This window comes from Stegostoma tigrinum, chromosome 11, assembly GCF_030684315.1.
Source record: "Stegostoma tigrinum isolate sSteTig4 chromosome 11, sSteTig4.hap1, whole genome shotgun sequence".
Taxonomy (NCBI): domain Eukaryota; kingdom Metazoa; phylum Chordata; class Chondrichthyes; order Orectolobiformes; family Stegostomatidae; genus Stegostoma; species Stegostoma tigrinum.
Genome location: NC_081364.1, coordinates 82,920,525 through 82,938,325, shown reverse-complemented (window position 1 = coordinate 82,938,325; position 17,801 = coordinate 82,920,525).

The window sequence follows — 17,801 nt, the reverse complement described above, 5'->3', positions numbered from 1 at the left end:
TCTATTCTCTGTATTTGGCAAAGATGGAAACTATTGTATTCACTTTCAGTCACAAACTCAATTCTTATGCCATGGCTTCATTTACAAACATCTGAGGATGAAGAAAAGTATTCAGAACCACCATTGGCCCATTTTGCCCAGAGCTGATCTGTATCATAATATTCACTTTATCACCAATAATATCCCCAGTCTTCACTTCTGCCTCAGTGCTGTTTATGAATAAATCATAATCTGTTCCTTTCCAGTTGCAGTTCTCTTCTGGCCACACTTGCAGTTACTAAAATTTTGACTGGAGACTGATTCTTGTCTCTCCCTGGACTTATGTCAGTTGCAAAGTTTGAAGACAGTTTGATTCTAAAATGAGGTGGTTACAGCTTTGTGTCACTGGTTTCAGCATAACCTGTCAATGGTCGTCAAATGACAGTTTCATTGAACAGTTTAGATTCTAGAACTCTCCGAGTAGGAGTGGGTGCCATGTCCATCATCTCCTAAGTGCAGTGCTCCGATGTATTCACTTGGTGACAGAGGCATCTCTCTTCACCTCACCCCCACTGACCCACTGTTGGATGGGATACATTACTCTGTCTCCACTGAAGAAGATACAGAAAATCTTCCAGAAATTCCACAGGGCAGAGTGAATGTGAAAATGAGTAACTGTGGGAGATTAGAATTAATAAAGAAGAATTGCTCAAAACTAATTGAACTGAAGTTTGATACGTTGCTGTGGTACATCCCAGAGTAGACACGGAGGTGGTAATAGAGCTAGTGAAAGAGCTACCGGGTCATACAGCTCTTCAGCACAACCAGTCCATTTCAACCATTATCCCAAACTATCCTAGTTCCACCTGCCTGGGATTGACCAGGCTTGGAGGACTGAATTTTCTTTGTTTTTTGATCTTTGTAAATTCCCTTCTAAGTTGTTCCCCTCTCAGCTTTGAACTTAGCACTTGACTTTTGGCCTCCTTCCCCCCCACCCCCCCACCACCCCGCAGAGAAATGGACTTTGGTTATTCAGAATATTCATGGAATTGAAGTTTTATAAACCTCTGTCATGTCACCCCTCAGCCTCTGACACTCCAGGGGAAAACCTTTCAAACTATTCGGCCTCTCCCTCCAGTTCAAACCCTCCAGTCGAGGAACATCCTTGTAAATCTTTTTTTCTGCACCCTCTCAAAAATAACAACTTACTTCCTTAAGCAGAGCCAACCGATATGTGCGCAGTATTCTTAAAGTGCCCTCATCAATGTCCTGTACAGGAGCAACATGCCATCACAACCCCTGTACCCAGTGCTCTGACTGATGAGGGCAGTCATGACAAATGTGTCCTTCCCTACCCTGTTTCACATGCTACTCCACCTTCAAGGAACGAATTGAGTGCAGTAATGGTCTCTTTATTCAGCAACAGTCAACCAGGGCCCCAGCATTGACAATATAAGACCATAAGATGATAAGACATAGGAGTGGAAGTAAGGCCATTTGACCCATCAAGTCCACTCTGCCTTTTAAATCATGGTTGATGGGCATTTCAACTCCACTTCCCTGCACTCTCCCTGTAGCCCTTGTTTCCTTGTGCAATCAAGAATTTGTGGAGCTCTGCCTTGAAGGCATCCAACGTCCTGGCCTCCACGGCAATCCGTGGCAATGAATTCCACAAGCCCACCACTCTCTGGCTGAAGAAATGTCGTCTCATTTCATTTTTAAATTTATCACCTCTAATTTTAAGGCAGTGCCCATGGGTCAAAGGACAAAGAACAAAGAAAATTACAGCACAGGAATATGCCCTTTGGCCCTCCAAGCCTACGCCAATCAAGATCCTCTGTTAGCGAGTTTTGAGAAGATTTGTAGCTCAAGTTGAGTTTCTGGATGTGAGCTTGCTCACTGAGCTGGAAGGTTAGTTTTCAGACATTTTGTCACCATTCTAGGTAACATCATCAGTGAGCCTCCGATGAAGCGCTGGTGTTATGTCCAGCTTTCTGTTTATCTGTTTAGGTTTCCTTGGGTTGATGATGTCATTTCCTGTTCTTTTTTCTCAGAGTATGGTAGATGGGCTCCAAATCAATGTGTCTGTTGATGGAGTTCCAGTTGGAATGCCATGCTTCTAGGAATTCTCACGCGTGTCTCTGCTTGGCTTGTCCTAGGATGGATGTGTTGTCCCAATCAAAGTGGTGTCCTTCCTCATCTGTATGTAAGGATACTAGTGATAGTGGGTCATGTCGTTTTGTGGCTAGTTGATGTTCATGTATTCTGGTGGCTAGCTTTCTGCCTGTTTGTCCATTTGATTGCCCATTTGTCCTGTTTGATTGGGACAACACATCCATCCGAGGACAAGCCAAACAGAGACACGCTCGAGAATTCCTAGAAGCATGGCATTCCAACCGGAACTCCATCAACAAACACATTGATTTGGAGCCGATCTACCATCCTCTGAGAAAAAGAACAGGAAATGACATCACCAACCCAAGGAAACCAAAACAGATAAATAGAAAGCGGGACATAACACCAGCGCTTCATCGGAGGCTCGCTGATGATGTTACCTAGAATGGTGATGAAACGTCTGAAAACTAACCTTCCAGCTGAGCGAGCAAACTCACATCCAGAAGATCCTCTGTCTGACATGTCATCTATTTTCTAACGGTCTGGGTCCATTTTCTCCCTGCCCATCCATACACCTGTCCAAATATATCTTAAAAGACGCTAACATGTCTGCGTCTACCACCTCCGCTGGCAACGCATTCCAAGCACCCACCAACCTCTGTGTAAAGAACTTTCCACGCATATCTCCTTTAAACATTCCTCCTCTCACTTTGAACTCATGACCCCTTGTAATTGAATCCCCCATTCTGGGAAAAAGCTTTTTGCTATCCACCCTGTCTATACTCCTCATGATTTTGTAGACCTCAATCTCTGTCTTTCTCATGAAAATAATCCTAATCTACTCAGCCTCTCTTCATAGCTAGCACCCTCCATACCAGGCAACATCCTGGTGAACCTCCTCTGCACCCTCTCCAAAGCATTTATATCCTTTTGGTAATATGGCGAACAGAGCTATACACAGTACTCCAAATGTGGCCGAACCAAAGTCCTATACAACTGCAACATGACCTGCCAACTCTTGTACTCAATACCCTGCCCAATGAAGGAAAGCATGCCATATGCCTTCTTGACCACCCTATTGACCTGTGTTGTCACCTTCAGGGAGCAATGGACCAAAACACCCAGATCTCTCTGTTCATCAATTTTCCCTCGGACTTTTCCATTTACTGTATAGTTCGCACTTGAATTTGATCTTCCAAAATGCATCACCTTGCATTTTCCCGGATTGAACTCCATCTGCCATTTATCTGCCCAACTCTCCAGTCGATCTGTATTCTGCCGTAATCTCTGACAGTTCCTTTCACTATCTGCTACTCCACCAATCTTAGTGTCATCTGAAAACTTGCTGATCAGACCACCTACACCATCCTCCAAATCATTTACGTATGTCACAAACAACAATGGTCCCAGCACAGATCCCTATGGAACACTACTGGTCACCGGTCACCAATTTGAGAAACTCCCTTCCACTACAACTCTCTGTCTCCTGTTGCCTAGCCAGTTTTTTATCCATCTAGCTAGCACACCCTGGACCCCATGTGACTTCACGTTCTCCATCAGCCTGCCATGGGAAATCTTATCAAACGTCTCACTGAAGTCCACATATATGATATCTACAGCCTTTCCCTCATCAATCAACATTGTCACATCCTCAAAGAATACTATTCAGTTGGTAAGACATGACCTTCCCTGCACAAAACCATGTTGCCTATCACTGATATGCCCATTTTCTTCCAAATGGGAATAGATCCTATCCCTCAGTATCTTCTCCAGTAGCTTCCCTAGCACTGAAGTCAGGCTCACCAGTCGATAATTACCTGGATTATCCTTGCTGCCCTTCTTAAACAAGGGGAAAACATTAGCAAGTCTCCAGACCTCTGGGACCTCACCCATGTCGAAGGATGCTGCAAAGATATCTGTTAAGGCCCCGGCTATGCCCTCTCTCACTTCCCTCAGTAACCTGGGATAGATACCATCCGGGCCAGGGGACATGTCCACTTTAATGACTTTTAGGATACCCAACACTTCCTCTTTCCTTATGTCAACTTGACCTAGAGTAAGCAAACATCTATCCCTAACCTCAACATCTGTCATGTCCCTCTCCTTGGAGAATACCAATGCAAAATACTCGTTAAGAATGTCACCCATTTTCTCTGAATCAGCACATAACTTTCCTTCTTTGTCCTTAAGGGCCAATCCTTTCTCTAGTTACACTCTTGCTCTTTATATATGAATAAAAGGCTTTGGGATTTTCCTTAACCATGTTTGCCAGCAATATCTCATGTCCTCTCTTAGACCTCTTAAACCTTCGTTTCAGAGTCGATCTACATTCCCAATATTCTTGCAAAGCTTCGCCTGTCTCCAGTCGCCTAGACATCATATATGCTTCCTTTTTGCTCTTGGCTAGTCTCACAATTTTCACTGTCATCCATGGTTCCTTCATCTTGCCATTTCTATTCCTCATTTTCACAGGAACATGTCTCTCCTGCATGTTAATCAACCTCTCCTTAAAAGCCTCCCGCATATCAAATGTGGATTTACCTTCAAACAGTTTCTCCCAATCTACATTCCTCAGATCCTGCCAAATCTTGGTATAGTCAGCCTTCCCCCAGTTTAGTACTCTTCCTTTAGGACCACTCCCATCCTTGTCCATGAGTATTGTAAAACTTACGGAATTGTAGTCGCTATTTCCAAAGTAGTCCCCTACTGTAATATCAACCACCTGGCCGGGTTCATTCCCCAGCACCAGGTCCAGTATGGCACCTTCCCGAGTTGGACGACATACATACTGCTCGAGAAAACCCTCCTGGACACACCTTACACATTATGCTCCGTCTTGACCCCTCACACTGAGTGAATCCCAGTCAATGTTGGGAAAATTAAAATCTCCCATCACCACCGCCCTGTTTCTCCTACACCTTTCAATTATCTGTTTACATATTTGTACCTCTATCTCACGCTCGCAGTTGGGAGGCCTGTAGCACAGCCCCAACATTGTAACTGCATCCTTCCTATTTCTGAGTTCTCTCCATATTGCTTCATTGCTTGAGTCCTCCATGGGGCCCTCCTTCAGTACGGCTATGTTATCGTCTTTGACAAGTACTGCAACTCCTCCACCCCTTTTATCTCCCTCTCTAACCCCACTGAAGCATCGATATCCTGGGACAACTAGTTGCCAAGCATACTGTTCCCTCAACCAAGCCTCAGTAATAGCAATAACATCATACTTCCAGGTACTGATCCAAGCCCGAAGCTCATCTGCCTTATCAACTACACTTCTCGCATTAAAACAAATGCACCTCAGACCACCTGTCCCTTTGTGGTCATCATCTGCTCCCCGACTACTATTCCCTTTAGTCACATTGACTCCATTAACTTGTTCCCTACAGGCTTTCGTTCCTACCTCTTTTCTGTCCAATATTTGGTTCCCATCCCCCTGCCACATTAGTTTAAACCCTCCCCCACAGCATTAGCAAAAGTACCCCCAAAGACATTGGTTCCAGTATGGCTCAGTTGTAGACCATCCAATTTGTAATAGTCCCACCTTCCCCAGAATCGGTTCCAATGTCCCAAAAATCTGAACCACTCCCTCCTACAGCATCTCTCAAGCCACACATCCATTCTAGCTATTCTTTCATTTCTGCACTGACGAGCACGTGGCACTGGTAGCAATCCTGAGATTACTGTCTTTGCAGTCCTACTTTTTAACTTGGCTCCTGACTCCCTAAATTCTGCTTGTAGGACCTCATCCCGTTTTCTGCCTGTATCGTTGGTGCCTATATGCACCACGACAACTGGCTGTTCACCCTCCCCCTTCAGAATGTTCTGCAGCCGATCGGAGACAGCCCTGACCCGTGCACCTGGGAGGCAACATACCATTCGGGAGTCCCGTTTTCGACCGCAGAACCACCTCGCTATTCCCCTTACAATGGAATCCCCAATGACTATCACCCTTCCACTCTTTTTCCTGCCCAAATAAATGAAGACGGCCCCCGCTCGAGGTAAGTTTTTCAAAGTGAGAACAAAAAACGTTACCTTCCCGACAGCCTCCTGGTTCTCTCTCTGTCTGGCTCTCGCTCTCCTCCCGCCTAACAGAAACAACTTAGTCTCCCCTAGTCACCCGCCTAACAGAAACAACTTCCTAGCATCCACCCCTTCTATGCCATCCATTATTTTGTAAGTTTCTACTGGGTCTCCCCTCAACCTTCCAAACTCTAATGAGTACAATCCCAGGATCCTTAGCCGTTCATCATACGTTAAACCTACCATTCCAGGGATCATCTGTGTGAATCTCCGCTGGAGATGCTTCAGGTCTAGTATGTCCTTCCTGAGGTGTGGGGCACAAAGTCCTGCCCTGCTTTACTCTACCAAACGCAAAACCTCTCATTTATCTAAATTAAACTCCATCAGCCACACTAATATAATAAAATGTGAGGCTGGATGAACACAGCAGGCCAAGCAGCATCTCAGGAGCACAAAAGCTGACGTTTCGGGCCTAGACCCTTCATCAGAGAGCTCTCTGATGAAGGGTCTAGGCCCGAAACGTCAGCTTTTGTGCTCCTGAGATGCTGCTTGGCCTGCTGTGTTCATCCAGCCTCACATTTTATTATCTTGGAATCTCCAGCATCTGCAGTTCCCATTATCTCCATCAGCCACACCTTGGGCCAATGGCCCATCTGATCGATGTTCCTTTGCACTCTGAGATAAACTTCACCACTGTCCACTGCACCACTTTTTAAAGTCATCTGTAAACTGACTAACCATGTCTCTGATATTCACATCCAAACCCTTTATATTAATGATGGAAAGCAGGGAACTCAGCACTGATACATAACTTTGTCAAAGGAAACTTATGCTTGACAAAGCTACTTACTTTTTTTAGCTATCAGGGTAGGTAAAGGAAAACAAATGGATTTAGTTTATTTGGATTTTCAAAAGGTATTTGATGAGGAGTGCTAATGGTTATTACACAACACAAGGGGTCACGGATTTGGGGGTGATATGCCAGAGGGTTGCCTTATAAACAATATTAGATATAAAAGGAGTATCCAAAATGCAGAGAAGAGTCAGTGGCACTCTGCAGGGATCACTACCAGGCCCTCAGCTTTTAGAATCTACGATTAATGACTTTTTGGAGTAGCATGAGTAATGTATCTAAGTTTGCTGATGGTACAAAGTTGGGTGGCCCAGTCAGCTATGAGGAGGATACAGAGGCTGTAAACAATTACCAACAGGTTATAGGATTGGACAGTAAAGCAGCTGCTGGAGTAAATTGGGGAAATATGAGGTTATTTGTTTTAGTAGGAAGAATATGATATGAGCATTTTAAACATTGTCGTTCAGAGAGGTTTGGGTATCTTTGTCTGAAAAACACAGGAAGCTGGCATGCACTTACAGCAAGCAGTTAACTGGAATAGTGTAGATTAGATGGCTTCAAAATGGTTTCACAGGTTGGCGCAACTTTGAGGGCTGAAGGGCCTGTACTGCGCTGTAATATTCTATGTTCTATGTTCTATGTTCTATGATACTTGCAGCACACGGCTGGTCACTGGTCTCCAGTCTGTAAAACAATCCTCTGCCTTCAAGCCAATTTTGAAATCAATTGACTAGCTCTCCCTGTATCCCATGTGATTCCCCATTACTCATCTGTCTCCCATTCGGAACATTATGGATCACCTTCCTGAAGCCGATTTGGAAAATGTCTGCCACACTGACTTCATCAACCTTCTTTATCACTTCTTCAAAATAACCAAGTTAGTGAGATGTGACTTACACTGCACAAAGCAATGTTTACTATCCCTATTCACTTCTTGCCTTTCCAAATGCATGTAAATCCTATCCCTCAGAATCCCCTCCAACAATTTATCCAGCTCTCATGTCAGGCTCACTGGTCTCTGGCGCACTGGCTTGCCGGGTCAGTGTTTCCTTTTCTAGTCCCACCTCTCCCCAGATCACTACAAATTTTAAATGTAACCAGGTTGGTGATGTGGCTGATAATATAGGTGTCAGACTGGGTCACGGTCAGTGTCAGGAAAGAGTCAGACAGTTTTCTTGAATCTGCTAAAATGACACATTTATGACCAAACCAATTTTACTCAAACTATGATGCAAAGAAGAAACACACACACAGACACACACACACGCACACACACACGCACACACACACACACTCACACACACACGCGCACACACGCACACACGCGCACACACGCACACACACACAGACACACACACACACACACAAACACACACACACAAACACGTACACGTATATTTGATGACAAGCTGAAATATTAATTTGAAAGAACTTTGTCCATGTAACAGTTGAACTCATGATAAAAGGAAAAATGTAAGAGATTGTCCCAAAGGTTATTCTGCTTCCAAAATTATTCTGCTCGCACAAGTTGTTGGCAATGGGATTATGTCCTGGAACTGTTAGATTTGGCTGAATTCCCTTTACCACAGTCAGTGGGAGATTCCAATTAATCCTCATCATGAATCCTCCATGAGTGGTAAAGATGATTGGTGCATTTTCAGCTCTCATACATTGATGCGATGAGGAACAGGGAAATAGAGAGGGAGCGATAGGCTGTTGCTTTTCAGGTAGGTTGCGTTTCTTTTCCCCTCTCTGAGTTGAATCACGCAATAATGCTATGCAACCCCCAACATGAACATGTGAGGTTCTCTTGAACATTGCCCGAGCTATTAGTTTCCATCACATTCCCTGCTGCATGTTGGTGCATCATTGCTGCTGTCATACACAGAGTCATTTCCTGAGCAACGAAAGGACCTACTTGATTTAAAGACATGTTTGTATGTGCATGCATAATACAAAAATAACAAGTCTTGATGTCTTCACAACATCTATATTTTGTGCTGCTGAGGCTCTGATGAAGGGTCTAGGCCCGAAACGTCAGCTTTTCTGCTCCTGAGATGCTGCTAGGCCTGCTGTGTTCATCCAGCCTCACAATTTATTATCTTGGATTCTCCAGCATCTGCAGTTCCCATTATCACTGATACAATATTAAAATGAAGGTGTCTTACTCCAAACGAAATACAGAAATTAGTGGAAAAGGTCAGCAGCCTGGCAGTATCTATGAAGAGAAATTAGAATTAATGTTTCAGGTCAAGTGAACCTTCCTCAGAATCTGTTTTATTTTTTAAATTATTTCCCCAGTTGTATTCTTCCAATCAAGACAAATTATCCGTCAGGTATTCACCATTTACACTCTCCTCAAGTTCTTATATAGTCAAGAATATTTCTGGTTCTCAAAACTAAACTGTTAATCCTCCATAACATAATGCCTTCATCACAGGACAGTCTATAGAGAACCATCTTTGAAAAGTGTCAAAGGCCATTGTGATTTTTTTTTAGTTTCGTGCATCATACCTACAGACAGAGCATGAGATGGATTCTCAGCAATGCCCTGTACAGAAGCAGGGAAACATGCCTAACATCATACCCAGCACCCTTTTCAAGAAACAGCACTATTCCGTTTACTTTCCAAATCACTTGCGACATCTTCAGACTAACTTTATATGATTTCTGTACCAGGACACACAAATCACTCAGTAGCACCGATCTCTGCGTTACTTCTCCAGTCATATAATTTACTGCTGTTTTATCCTTTCCCCAAAACACAAATGTCCCACAACCCACACTGTACTTTTTTATTTGCATTGCCAGAAGTTTACTCCCAAACAACCCCTGTCTACACACCAGTGTAGATCGCCTCCCTCCACTTGTCATCTTATTGGGTGACTATAATGCTGTACTAGCACATTGAGCTCCAATCCTATCAGCCCTTCATTGACATCGTTAATCTGGATTGTAAACTGTTGATGAACTCACAACATTCCTTGAGGAATTCCATTAATTGCAGCTTTCCAACCTGAAACTAAATAATTATCTATACTCTGCATTTCCTGTTAGTGAACCAGGACTCGCTGTGTAGCAGCTGGGGAAGGTTGCAGGGCCTCTCCTGTGGTGTGTAGCTGGTTGTCGAGAAGTATCTGAGCTCAGCAACACACCAGTAGGGCTATTTGTTTTTAGATCATCAGGTAGAGGTTATACTGTCAATGATTCTGATCCTTGAGCGTTTAAAAAACAAGCACAGGATATCAGCTGACACTTGAGTAAAATGCTGTAAGGTCAAAAATGCTGTCTTTCAGATGCAGCAATAAATCTAGTCTGCCTTCTCAATCAGGTGCTCAATTTTACCCGGAAATGTATCGAGGAGGAGGGGAGATTTCCTATCAGTCTGGTTAGCATCTGTCCCTTTAAGAACATCACAAATATAGTTAAGCTTCTGGTTAATTTCATTTTTGGCTGTGGGTGCTGTGTGGAAAAATTGCCACAATTGGTACACAATAAAATAAAAAGTCTTTGATGAGTGACCTTACAGACGTTTGCAAAGTCATAAGAGACACAGGAGTGTAAACAGCCAAGGTCTTTTCCCCGGGGTGGTGGAGTCCAAAACGAGAGGGCACAGCTTTAAGGAGAGAGGGGAAAGGTTTAAAAGGGACTTAAGGGGCACCATTTTCATGCAGAGGGTGATGTGTTTATGGAATGAGCTGCCAGAGGAAGTGGTGGAGGCTGGTACAGTTACAACATTTAAATGGCATCAGGATGGGTATATGTTTCGGAATGGTTTAGAGAGGAATGGACCAAATGCCGGCAAATGGGCCCAGATTTATTTCGGATATCTGGATGGCGTGGATGAGTTGGACCGAAGGGTCTGTTTTCATGCTGTATATCTCTGTGTCTCTATGATAGCAACCATGACTGTTTGAATGGGGACACCCTTTTCCTCTGCAACAGCTTTGAAGGGTGGAGTGAGACAACAACAAACAGGATACGAGCTGCAGTTGGCCAATTGACCCCTTGAGACTGCTGCTTAATTTAGAAAGATCGTGGCTGATCTGTTTGTGGCTGAACACACTTTTCCTCTTTGTTCCCAATAATGGACTCTCTTGTCCATGAAAGGTCAGTTGAGCTCCGCCTTGAATATCTTCACTAACCCAGTGTTCACTATTCCCTGGAGATGAGAACACCACAGACAGCACAATATTAAAGAGAAAGATATATTCGTACCTCAGTCTCAGTTGGGAGACTCCTTAAAGTGTGTTAGCCTCACAGCAAATTACCTCCTCTAAATATTCCCGATACCTTCAGACCAGACAGGATAAGAAATTGGAGCAGAATTTGCGATCTGGCCCATCAAGTCTGCTACGCTGTTCGATTATGCTTGACATATTTCTCAAAACAATTCTCTTGCTTTCTCACCATAACCCTTGAACTGCTTATTCATCAGAATGTATCGATCTCCATGGCTGTGTGCATGTGCGTGCGTGCATGTTTGCGTGTATGCGTTGTGTGTGTGTGTGTGTGTTTCTGCTTTATGGCAGGAGACAGGGTGGTCATGGAGGATTGTCCTTCGGACTGGAAGCCTGTGGTTAGCGGTGATCCACAGGGATCGGTGCTAGATTTACTTTTGGTTGTCATTTAAATGAATGATTCAGATGAAAATTATAGAAGGCAAGGTTAGCAAGTTTACGGATGACACTGAGATTATTTGAACCATGGACAGACAAGGTTATCCAAGATTACAAAGAGATCCCGAGCAAATGAATGCATCATAAAGATGCACAGTATGGGAACAAATCCTTTGGTCCACATGTCCATGCTGCCCAGGTATCCGAAATTAATCTCATCCCATTTGCCAGCATTTGGCCTACATTCCTCTGGACCCTTCCAATACATATACCCATCCTTTGAAATGGTGTTTTCACAAGCCTCCAGCACTTTATCTGGAAGTTCATTCGTATGGTTTTTAAATCTTTCCCGTTGTTCCATAAACCTGTGCCTTCTTATGTTTGACTCCCCATACTCTAGAAAAAGACCCTGACTGTTCACCCTATCCATGCCTTTCATGATTTTATAAACATATATAAGGTGCACATTTTATTCCAATCAACACGAATGGCTGTGCTTTCTGTTATCCTGGGCCTGAATTCTGAAATTCAACATTGGTCCTTCTCAATCAAGTCACAATTCTGGAAAAAATTTCACCAACTTGTTTAGACATTTTATGAAACACTGCTGTGGGATTTGAATCGAGACCTCTGGTCCAAAGGTGAAGGCTACCACACTGCAATGGCCCCTGAATCCACAATATGACTGCCCCGTATATTTGCTCATCAATCTGTTCTGACAGGCTGTGGCACACCTCTGCAACTGGCAGGGGTTGTATCCAGAACTTCTGGTCCAGAGCTAGTGACATTATCATAGATTCAGAGATTGGAATTGAATCAGAGCACAGGCACAGAGGCATTGGCGCTACCCATTACACAAGACCAAAGTCATGCCCAGATTTTGAGTCGCATTTTACGTGCCAACTTTCAGCTGAATTTGAATTTATCAAATTCTAATTAAATTTACTGAATTACACAGGGAAGATTTTTCAGTGTTGAACAAACGCAAGGTACTTGCCTCAACTACAGGATGTTGAGGGAATGTGCTGTGCCATCGAGATAAACTATTAACATCTTTAATTGCTTGGCTATGATTTCCAGCTTAAATGGTTATTATCTGAAATCCTTCCTCTACTGACACCTTCTCCTACCGCCAACACACCCCCTCCTCCTGGACACCATCCCCAGGCCTCCTACCCTCCCTCGACTTCTTCATCTCCAACTGCCATTGAGACATCAATTCCCTCCACCTCTCCACCCCTCTCACCCACTCCAACCTCTCCCCGCAGAACATACAGCCCTCCGCTCCCTTGTCTCCAACCCTCACCTCACTATAAAACCCGAGGACAAGGGAAGCACAGTTGCAGAATGGCGCACTGACCTCAACATTGCTGAGACCAGATGCCAGCTCTCTGACACCTCCCTCTACTGCGTCCTTGATCATGACCCCACCCCTGACCACCAATACATCATCTCCCAGACCATCCTCAACCTCATCACCTCAGGTGACCTCCCACTCACAGCCTCCAACCTCATCGTTCCATAATCTGGCACCGCCTGCTTCTATCTCCTTCCCAAAATCCACAAACCTGCCTGCCCTAGTCAACTCATTGTGTCTGCCTGCTCGTGTCACACGGAACTTGTCTCCACCTATCAGGACTCAATTTTCTCCCCCTTGGTCCAGCAACTCCCCACCAATGTCCATGATACCACCCACGCCCTCCACCTCCTCCAGAACTTCCAATTCCCTGGTCCCGAACACCTCATCTTCACCATGGACCTCCAATCCCTGTATACTTGTAATCCCCATACAGATGACCTAACGGGCCTTTGCTTCTTCCTGTCCCCCAGGCCCGACCAGTCCCCCTTCACTGACACCCTTGTCAGCTTAGCTGAACTCGTCCTCACCATTAATAACTTCTCCTTCATGTCCTTCCACTTCGACAGACAAAGGGGTCGGCCGTAGGTACCCGCCTGGGCCCAAGCATTGCCTGCCCCTTTGTAGGTTACATAGAACAATCCCTTTTCCGAAGCCGCACTGGCCCGAAACCCCACCTCTTCCTCCGATATATTGATAACTGTATCGGTGCCGCCTCGTGCTCACACAAGGAGCTCAAACAGTTCATCCACGTCACCAACACCTTCCACCCCAACCTTGAGTTTCCCCGGACCATTTGTGATTCATCGCTCTCCTTCCTGGGCCTCTGTGTTTCCATCGCTGGAAACCACCTGGAAAACAATATCCATTTCAAGCCTACCAACTCCCACAGCTACCTAGAATACACTTCTTCCCACCTACCTTCCTGCAAAAATGTCATCCTGTATTCCCATTTCCTTCACCTCCTCTGCATCTGTTCCTGAGATGAGGCATTCCACTCCCAGACATCCCAGATGTCTTCGTTTCTCAAGGGTTGCAACTCCCCCTCCACAGTGGTTGAAAATACCCTCCAACACATCTCTCATGTTTTCCACAACTCATCCCTCACACCCCCTCCCCTCAATAAAACCAAAACAGAATCATCTCGTCCTTAAGTACCCCACCCGCCCCGACCACGCCCACCAACCTCCGGATCCAACACATCATCCTCCAGCAACTGCGCCATCTGCAATCTGACCCCACCACCAAAGACATTTTTCCCTCACCACTCTTCCCTGCTTTCCGGAGGGACCACTTTCTCCACGAATCTCTTGTCCGCTCCACGCTCCCCTCCAGCTCCATGTCACCCGGCTCTTTTCCCTGCAACTGCGAGAAGTGCGGAACGTGCCCCTACCCCACCACCCCGTACCATCCATCCCAGGCCGCAGGAAAACCTTCCACATCAAACAGATGTTCACCTGCACATCTGCTGATGTATATTGTATCCCCTGTTCCTGATGTGGCCTCCTCTTCATTGGGGAAAACAAGCGGAGCCTTCGAGACCGCTTTGTGGAACATCTACGCTCCACACCCTGGATGACATGTCCATCCTGGGCCTCATCCAATGCCACAATGATACCACCCGAAGGCTGCAGGAACAGGACCTCATATTTTGCTTGGGAACCCTGCAGCCCAATGGTATCAATGTGGACTTCACAAGCTTCAAAATCTCCCGACCACCACCTGCATCCCAAAACCAGCCCAGCTCGTCCCTGCCTCCCTGACCTGTCCATCCTTTCTCCCACTGATCCACTCCTCCCACCTCAACCCCTGCCCCTACCTCCTACCAGCCAGTGTCATCCCTGTCTCCTTGGCCTGTCCGTCTTCCCTTGACTGACCAACCTCCACCCTAACTCCCCACCTCTACTCACATTTACTGGCTCCATCCCAGCCTCCTTGACCTGTCTGTCTCCTCTCCACCTATCTGTTCATTTATCCATCTTCCATCCACCTCCCTCTCACTCTCTCTATTTATTCCAGAATCCCCTTGCCCTCCCCCATTTCTCAAGAAGGGTCCAGACCCAAAATGTCAGCTTTCCTGCTCCTCTGATGCTGCTTGGCCTGCTGTGTTCATCCAGCTAAATACTTTGTTATCTCAGATTCTGCAGCAGCAGCAGTTCCTACTATATCTGGAGACTGCAATGTAAGGGAAAGAAATTCTGCAGACATGTTCTGCACTATGAAGAATCTCGATCACCCATTACTGAACACCAGACACCACAAAAGAGCATAATTTCCAACCCCAAAAGATCATATTGCAGACCACTATTTCCCACCTCTAAGGTGTGCCTGCCCTCCTCCTAAAAGCATTAAATGTTACACAGCAACAAATTATATTCTAGGATCAAAAACAAAGTTGCTGGAAAAGCTCAGCAGATCTGGCAGCATCTTTGCAGGAAAAAAATTCAGAGTCAATGTTTGGGGTTCAGTGACCCTTCCTCAGAATTGATGGTGGCTGAGAAAACGTCAGTTTATATGCTGCAAATAGGGAGGTGGGTGGGGTAGCGAGTGAACAAGATGCTAGGGCCCAAAGAGAGAGAAAGAAGTTGGACAGACAAAGGAGTTAATAACGATCAGGCTGGGAGGATGAGAAGTTGTTAATAGGGACTGTTAGTGACTAACAACAGGGAGTGTGTAATGGCAGGGTATGTGGGAACAAGGCCTGGTGTGTGCAGTGGGGCGCGGGACATGGGAGAGTTTAGGCCCTAAAATTATTGAACTTAATACTGAGTCCGGAGGGCTGTAGGGCCCCCAAGTGGAAAATGTGGTCTTGTTCCTCCAGCTTGCTTTGGGCTTCACTGTAACACTGCAGCAAGCCAGAGACAGAGATGTTGGCCAGCGAGCAGGGTGGTGCATTAAAGTGGCAGGCAACAGGCAGTTCAGAGACTTTTTTTACAAGCCGAGCAGAGATGTTCTACCTCGCGGTCACCAAGTCTTCACTTCATTTCCCAATGTAGAGGAGACCACATTGTGAGCAGCGAATGCAGTAGCCTAGATTCTGGGAAGTGCGGGTGAAGTGTTGCTTCACCTGGAAGGTATGTTTGGCGATACTGGGGAGGGAGGGGGTAAATGGGCAGGTGTTGCACCTTCACCGGTTACAGGGGAAGGGCCGTAGGGCTGTGGGGAATTGTTGGGGCTGAAGGAAGTGTGTACCAGGGTGTCCCGGAGAGAACGGTCCCTGCGGAAGGCAGGCCTGTGATACTGCTTGGCCTGCTGTGTTCATCCAGCTTCACACTTTGTTATCAAGGGAGAGGTGGTCTGGTGGTGGCATCTCACTGAAAGTGGCAGAAATGGCGTCTGATGATCTTCTGGATGTGGATGCTGTTGGGATGGTTGGTGAGGCTACGGGGAACCCTATTGCCTTTGCGGGAGGAAGGAGAAGGAGTGAGGGCAGAAGTGTACGAGATGGATTGGACCTGGTTGAGGTCCCTGTCAACAAAGGAGCTGGGGAATCCTTGGTTGAGGAGGAAGGTGGACATGTCGGAGACTCTCTTGTCGAAGTTAGCCTCATCTGGACATATGTGCTGGAAACGGAGGAACTGAGAGAATGAGATGGAGGGAGTCTTTGCGAAAATATCAACCGGAGTTTGTAGGCCTTCTGAGCTGGGAGGGTCTTTCAAAACATGTCAGGCTTGTGTGGGGGTGCGGTGGGAATATCATTCACTGGGCTGTGGTGTGGCAGATTGTGTTTAATTTGCATAAATGCAAGACATTTACAGGATTTTACAGGAAGGTGGGTGTGAGGACATATAGCCCAGGTAGCTGTGGGAGACAGTGGACTTGTAATGAATATTAGTGGCCAGTCTATCCCAGAAATGGAAACAGAAATGTTGAAGAAGGGAAGGGAGGGGTCAGAGATAGACCAGGTGAAAGTGAGGGCAGGGTGGAAGTTGGAAGCAAAATATGTGAAGCTTTCCAATTCCAGACGAGAGAGAGAAGCAGTACTGATGATATCTCAGATTCTCCAGTATCTGCAGTTCCTACTATCTCCGATGATATCATTGATACAGTGGAGAAAGAGCTGTGGGTGGGGGAGGGTAGCAGAATAGGACTGGGAAAAGGAATGTTCCACGTACCCAATGAAGAGACAGGCATAACTAGGGCCCATCTGGGTGCCCATTGGCAAACTCTCTACCCTGAAGAAAACGAATCTCCCCATCACAGGCTGGTCTGCAATCCACACTCCCACCACCACCACCCCACGCCTCCTGCTGCCCGCACAAGGCAAACCAAGCTCAGGGTCTTTGCGAAAATAAAGACCGGTGTTTGTAGGCCTTCTGGAGATGGGAGGGCCTTTCAAAACATGTCAGGTTTGTGTGGGGGGTGGGAATATCACTCACTGGGCAGTGGTGTGGCAGATTGTGTTTAATTTGCATAAATGCAAGATATTGCTTTTGGCAAAACAAACAAGGGCAGGATTTATACAATTTAAATTAGTGCCTTTGGTAGTGTTGCAGAACAGAGAAAAGGCCATCAGGTTTCACTCTTCGAAGTCTGTGTCACACACAGACAGGCTGGTTAAGGAGGCATTTAGTTCGCGACCTGCTTTGCTCAGACCTTTGAGTTTGGGAGTTGGAATGTCATTTTCATGTTGTACAGGATGTAGGTGAGGCATCTTCTGAAGCACTGTGTCCAGTTCTGGTCGCACTGTTACAGGAAGGATAATATTAATCTGGAGAGGATTTAGCAGAGATTTACCAGGATGTCGGTGGAGGGGATCGTTTTCGATATAAGGATTAGAATAGATGCCCTACACTGTGGAAACAGTCCCTTTGGTTCAACAAGTCCACACCACCCCTTGAAGCATCCCACCCAG